This window comes from Ailuropoda melanoleuca, chromosome X (genome assembly GCF_002007445.2).
Source record: "Ailuropoda melanoleuca isolate Jingjing chromosome X, ASM200744v2, whole genome shotgun sequence".
Taxonomy (NCBI): Eukaryota; Metazoa; Chordata; class Mammalia; order Carnivora; family Ursidae; genus Ailuropoda; species Ailuropoda melanoleuca.
Window position 1 is genome coordinate 97,970,366 of NC_048238.1, and position 6,421 is coordinate 97,976,786.

Sequence of the window (6,421 nt, forward strand, 5' to 3'; positions counted from 1 at the left end):
CCTTTTTAAAAAAAATTAATTAATTAATTAATTTTAGAAAGAGTGTGTGCGGGGGGGGAGATCATAACCTGAGTGGAAACCAAGAGTCGGACCCTTGGCGGGCAGAGCCAGTCAGGCACCTCCGAGCAGCCTTTTGCTAATGCTTCTGCAAGCCCGGAGTGAGGACCCCTGGGTTCCAGTCCTGACTGCAGCGGGCTCTCCTCGCCATTGAGGCCCCCACCCCCTCCTTTTCTCTTTGTGGAAAATGAGATGATCCCTAAAGTCATTTCCAGCTCTGATGGGCTGCATTTTGAAACAAATGTATTTACAACAAGGCCTAGCAAGAGTTGCCATACCGGAGCTCAAAGAAGCAGCCAGGGTCGGGAAGACTGAGGAGCAGGAAGAACTGTGGGGGTCCCAGATTTGCCTTTCCGCTGCCGGAAGGACGGTTCACTGAGTGCCTGGCCCGAGTCTCCCTCTGTTCACCTCCGCTTCCTCCCCCCTTATACCTTTCACAGGTTGAAGCCCCCAGAAGCTCGCACCCCTAACTCAAGTGCCTAAACTAATTCCATCTGCACCCTTAGTTCCCCTTTGCCGTGTCGCTGAAGTTAGTCACGGGTTCGGTTCGGGGATTAGGACGGGGACCTCCCTGGGGCTATTATCCTGCCCTGCCGCATCAGGGCTGGAAACCGCCTACCTATCTGATGTAATTGCTCCACCCCCCCCAGGCTATCATATCGGAGGCCCTCTGTGTGGCAAATTCCCATGACAAAATTGGCAGTTTTTCTTTTAAATGAAGTGGCCACTCTTTCAAATAGGCATACCCCTTGGCCTGGCAACCTCACCTCTAGGAATGTATCCGAGGAAAATAATTTGACAAACCCCCACAGATTTCAGTATATAGGTGTTCAACGTTGCCTTGTGTATAATGGTGAAAAATCAGGAACAGCATAAATCCCCAGCCGCAGGGCATTTGCTAAACAAATTACATTTCATCCATCCACTCCAATCCAATATAATGTACAGCCTTTAAAAATGATGCTATAGGGACACCTGGCTGGCTCCGTGGGCAGAGAATGCGACTCTTCATCTCGGGGTTGTGAGTTCGAGCCCCACATGGGGTGAAGAGATAAGGTGAACTGGCAAAACTTGTCCAAAAACAAAGAGAAAGGACTGAGATTATTAAAATAATGACTGAAAAGGGAGAGGTCACGACCAGCACCATTGAAATTGCAAGGATTATTAGAAACTTTTATCAACAGCTATATGCCAAAAAACTAAACAATCTGGAAGAGATGGAGGCCTTCCTGGAAACCTATAAACTACCAAGACTGAAACAGGAAGAAATAGATTTCTTAAATAGGCCAATTAACTATGAAGAAATTGAGTCAGTGATAAACAACCTTCCAAATAATAAAACTCCAGGCCCAGACGGTTTTCCTGGGGAATTCTACCAAACATTCAAAGAAGAAATAATACCTATTCTCCTAAAGCTATTTCAAAAAATAGAAACAGAAGGAAAGCTACCAAACTCATTCTATGAGGCTAATATTACCTTGATCCCCAAACCAGGCAAAGACCCCCTCAAAAAGGAGAATTACAGACCGATTTCTCTAATGAATATGGATGCCAAAATCCTCAACAAGATCCTTGCTAATAGAATCCAACAGTACATTAAAAGGATTATCCATCATGACCAAGTGGGATTCATACCTGGGATGCAAGCATGGTTCAACACTCGCAAATCAATCAATGTGATACATCATATCAACAAGAAAAGACTCAAGAACCATATGATCCTCTCAATTGATGCAGAAAAAGCATTTGACAAAATACAGCATCCTTTCCTGATTAAAACCCTTCAGAGTGTAGGAATAGAGGGTACATTTCTCAATCTCATAAAAGCCATCTATGAAAAGCCTACTGCAAGCATTATTCTCAATGGGGAAAAGCTGGAAGCCTTTCCCTTAAGATCAGGAACACGACAAGGATGCCCACTCTCGCCACTATTATTCAACATAGTACTAGAAGTCCTTGCAACAGCAATCAGAAGACAAAAAGGGATCAAAGGTATCCAAATCGGCAAAGAAGAAGTCAAACTGTCTCTCTTTGCAGATGACATGATACTCTATATGGAAAACCCAAAGGAATCCACTCCCAAACTATTAGAAGTTATAGAACAATTCAGTAAGGTGGCAGGATACAAAATCAATGCCCAGAAATCAGTTGCATTTCTATACACGAATAACGAGACTGAAGAAAGAGAAATTAGGGAATCCATCCCATTTACAATAACACCAAAAACCATACGTTACCTTGGAATTAACTTAACCAGAGACGTAAAGGACCTATATCCTAGAAACTATAGATCACTTTTGAAAGATATTGAGGAAGACATAAAAAGATGGAAAAATATTCCATGCTCATGGATTGGAAGAATTAACATAGTTAAAATGTCCATACTACCCAGAGCAATCTACACTTTCAATGCTATCCCGATCAAAATACCGAGGACATTTTTCAAAGAACTGGAACAAATAGTCCTTAAATTTGTATGGAACCAGAAAAGGCCCCGAATCTCCAAGGAACTGTTGAAAAGGAAAAACAAAGCTGGGGGCATCACAATGCCGGATTTCGAGCTGTACTACAAAGCTGTGATCACAAAGACAGCATGGTACTGGCACAAAAACAGACACATCGACCAATGGAACAGAATAGAGAACCCAGAAATGGACCCTCGGCTCTTTGGGCAACTAATCTTTGATAAAGCAGGAAAAAACATCCGGTGGAAAAAAGACAGTCTCTTCAATAAATGGTGCTGGGAAAATTGGACAGCTACATGCAAAAGAATGAAACTTGACCACTCTCTCACACCATACACAAAAATAAACTCCAAATGGATGAAAGACCTCAATGTGAGACAGGAATCCATCAAAATTCTAGAGGAGAACATAGGCAACAACTTCTATGACATCGGCCAGAGCAACCTTTTTCACGACACATCTCCAAAGGCAAGAGAAATAAAAGATAAAATGAACTTATGGGACTTTATCAGGATAAAGAGCTTCTGCACAGCCAAGGAAACAGTCAAAAAAACTAAGAGACAGCCCACGGAATGGGAGAATATATTTGCAAAGGACACCACAGATAAAGGACTGGTATCCAAGATCTACAAAGAACTTCTCAAACTCAATACACGAGAAACAAATAAACAAATCATAAAATGGGCAGAAGATATGAACAGACACTTTTCCAATGAAGACATACAAATGGCTAACAGACACATGAAAAAATGTTCAAAATCATTAGCCATCAGGGAAATTCAAATCAAAACCACACTGAGATACCACCTTACGCCAGTTAGAATGGCAAAGATAGACAAGGCAAGAAACAACAATTGTTGGAGAGGATGTGGAGAAAGGGGATCCCTCCTACATTGTTGGTGGGAATGCAAGTTGGTACAGCCACTCTGGAAAACAGTGTGGAGGTCCCTTAAAAAGTTAAAAATTGAACTACCCTATGACCCAGCCATTGCACTACTGGGTGTTTACCCCAAAGATACAGACGTAGTAAAGAGAAGGGCCATATGCACCCCAATGTTCATAGCTGCATTGTCCACAATAGCCAAATCATGGAAGGAGCCGAGATGCCCTTCAACAGATGACTGGATTAAGAAGCTGTGGTCCATATATACAATGGAATATTACTCAGCTATCAGAAAGAACGAATTCTCAACATTTGCTGCAACATGGACGGCACTGGAGGAGATAATGCTAAGTGAAATAAGTCAAGCAGAGAAAGACAATTATCATATGATTTCTCTCATCTATGGAACATAAGAACTAGGAGGATCGGTAGGGGAAGAAAGGGATAAAGAAAAGGGGGGTAATCAGAGGGGGGAATGAAACATGAGAGACTATGGACTATGGGAAACAAACTGGGGACTTCAGAGGGGAGGGGGTGGGGGAAGGGGATGGACTGGTGGTGGGTAGTAAGGAGGGCACGTATTGCATGGTGCACTGGGTGTTATACGCAACTAATGAAGCATCAAACTTTACATCAGAATCAGGGGATGTACTGTATGGTGATTAACATAATATAATAAAATAAAATTAATTATAAAAAAAAGAGATAAGGTGAATAAATAAATAAATAAATAAACTTTAAAAAAACGATCCTGCAGGTCTATAGTCCTGAAAATGCATATTATTAACTACAAAAACCGACCACACATGCACTGCACACACACAGGGACTTAAAGCTCATCGTACAATATCCGGATATTACTCAAAGAGGTGTAATTGTTTATTACACTATTAGTAGTAGCAAAAAAAAAAAAAAGCTAGAAGTGACCCCAGTTTCTGTCAAAAACAGATTGGCTAAATAAATGATAATACATCTATACAATCGAACGCTGGGAACACGGAGAGTCAGGTAGATTTACGTATGCCGAAATGGAAAGCAATATCATTGAGAAAAGCAAGTTACAAAGTAGCAGTTTGGTGTTATCCTTTTGCGGTTTCTTGGAAAAGGAGAGGTGAGTGTGTGTGTGTGTGGCGGGAGGCAGGGGAGTGGTTGCTTTGCCCGGTATTATGCAATTTCAGGGGTACCATTCACTGTTATCATGATCTTTTTTAAAAATTTTTTTACTATGTTCTGTTAGTCACCATACAGTACACCCCTAGTTTTTGATGTAATGTTCCATGATTCATTACTTGGGTATCACACCCAGTGCTCCATGCAATACGTGCCTTCCTTCATACCCATCACCGGGCTAGCCCATCCTCCCACCCCCCATCATGATCTTCTATGGAGCTAAGGGTCCCTCTGAAACACAGGGGGTGTGTATGTGTGTGTATGTATATGCAGGAATGCGTGTGTCTGTGTGTCTGTGTGTCTGTGTGTCTGTAGCCAGTGTATGCAGATTTGTACACGCATAGAACAGGCACGGATACTTAGTGGGAGAATCTCAGACCATCTGTCAACCGTGACTTCTTTGCTGAGAGGGTCTGGGGGGCTGATGTGTGCATAATGTGTATTTGTGTCCGGTGGTGTTGGTCAGGGAAATTTTACTTTTCACGTTATACCCTTTTGTGCTGTTGGAGCTTCTTACAAGCATGTGTTATTTTCCTGAGAAAATAGTTTTCATACGTGTCTTACGCAGAAAATTCTTAGAAAATGAACCGTGGTTCTCTCTAAGTGGTGTGATTATTGTGAAGCAGCAAATGTGTTCTGTTCTTTCAAAGCTTCCCTAATAACCCAGAGCCATTCTCTTTTTGAGGCCTGGTCCTTTTGTGAGACTGGAGGAGAGTGAAACACTCCGGGGGTCAGACACAGCCTGGAGAGATGACCCAGGCCAGGCCCCCCTGCCTTCAGATGCACGTTATTGAAGTGCGTTATTGAAGTGATTCAAGACAAATCATGGTTTATCAGGACAGTGTTAATAACCTTCTTTGGGAAATATTAATTACCTGTATTTAATGATTATTTTCTTTCTCGACTGGTTACAACTCTGTAGACATAAAAATGAATTTTCTAAAAACACCTATTGTCTGTTCCGAAGTTACCTTCACATGCACTGCTGCATTTTGAACATCACAGTGACCCATGCGACTGACAGACAAGGAAACTGAGGCTCAGGGAGATATGTTTACATGTTGCCAACAACGGGAGAAGGGAGGGGATGAGTGTTTAATGAGCACTGCCTATGTGCTCGTCACGGCATATAACTTACTTCATTTTATCTTTCCCTCATCCTGCAGATGAGGAAATCGAGGCTGTTAGAGGGCCAGTAGTTTCCCTCAAGGCCCCTGTCTTGCTCCTTTAGTTGCCATAACGAATTAGCAGACAGGGTGGCTTCTGAACCACCGAAATGTATTTCTCACACTTCTGGAGGCTGCAAATTCCAAGTCCAAGGCACGGGCAGATTTGGTGGGTCAGAGACGGCCATCTTTTTGCTGGGTTCTCACAGGGGGAAGGGGCGAGGTTGCTCTCGGGACCCTTCCACAAGGGCACGGTTCCCATTCTTGAAGCCTCCACCCTTAGGGCCTAATCACCTTCCAAAGGCCCCACCTCCGAAAACTGTCACTAAATACTCAGGGATTACGTTAAAGCCTAGAAGTTGGCCAGGGCCGGCGGTGGGGGGGGGAGGGGACAAAAACATTCAGTCTATAGCCTCCACACAACTGGAAACTCGGCCGAGCCACGATTCCAAACCCGCTCTTCCCTTGCCCCCCGTTAGCCCCCAGGGATCTCCGCGACTTTTCCCTGGTGCGCCTGGAATCCCTCTGACATAGTCCTGCAATTGCAAAAAATAATGATTTTAACTTTTTCTTTTTACAGAATCCTGCATGCAAAAGTCTCGAAGCTCCCGCTCCCCTCGGTGGTGAGCAAGGAGGGCTGGCAAACAGGAACTCGGCTCAGAGATTTGGTTAACAAAAGA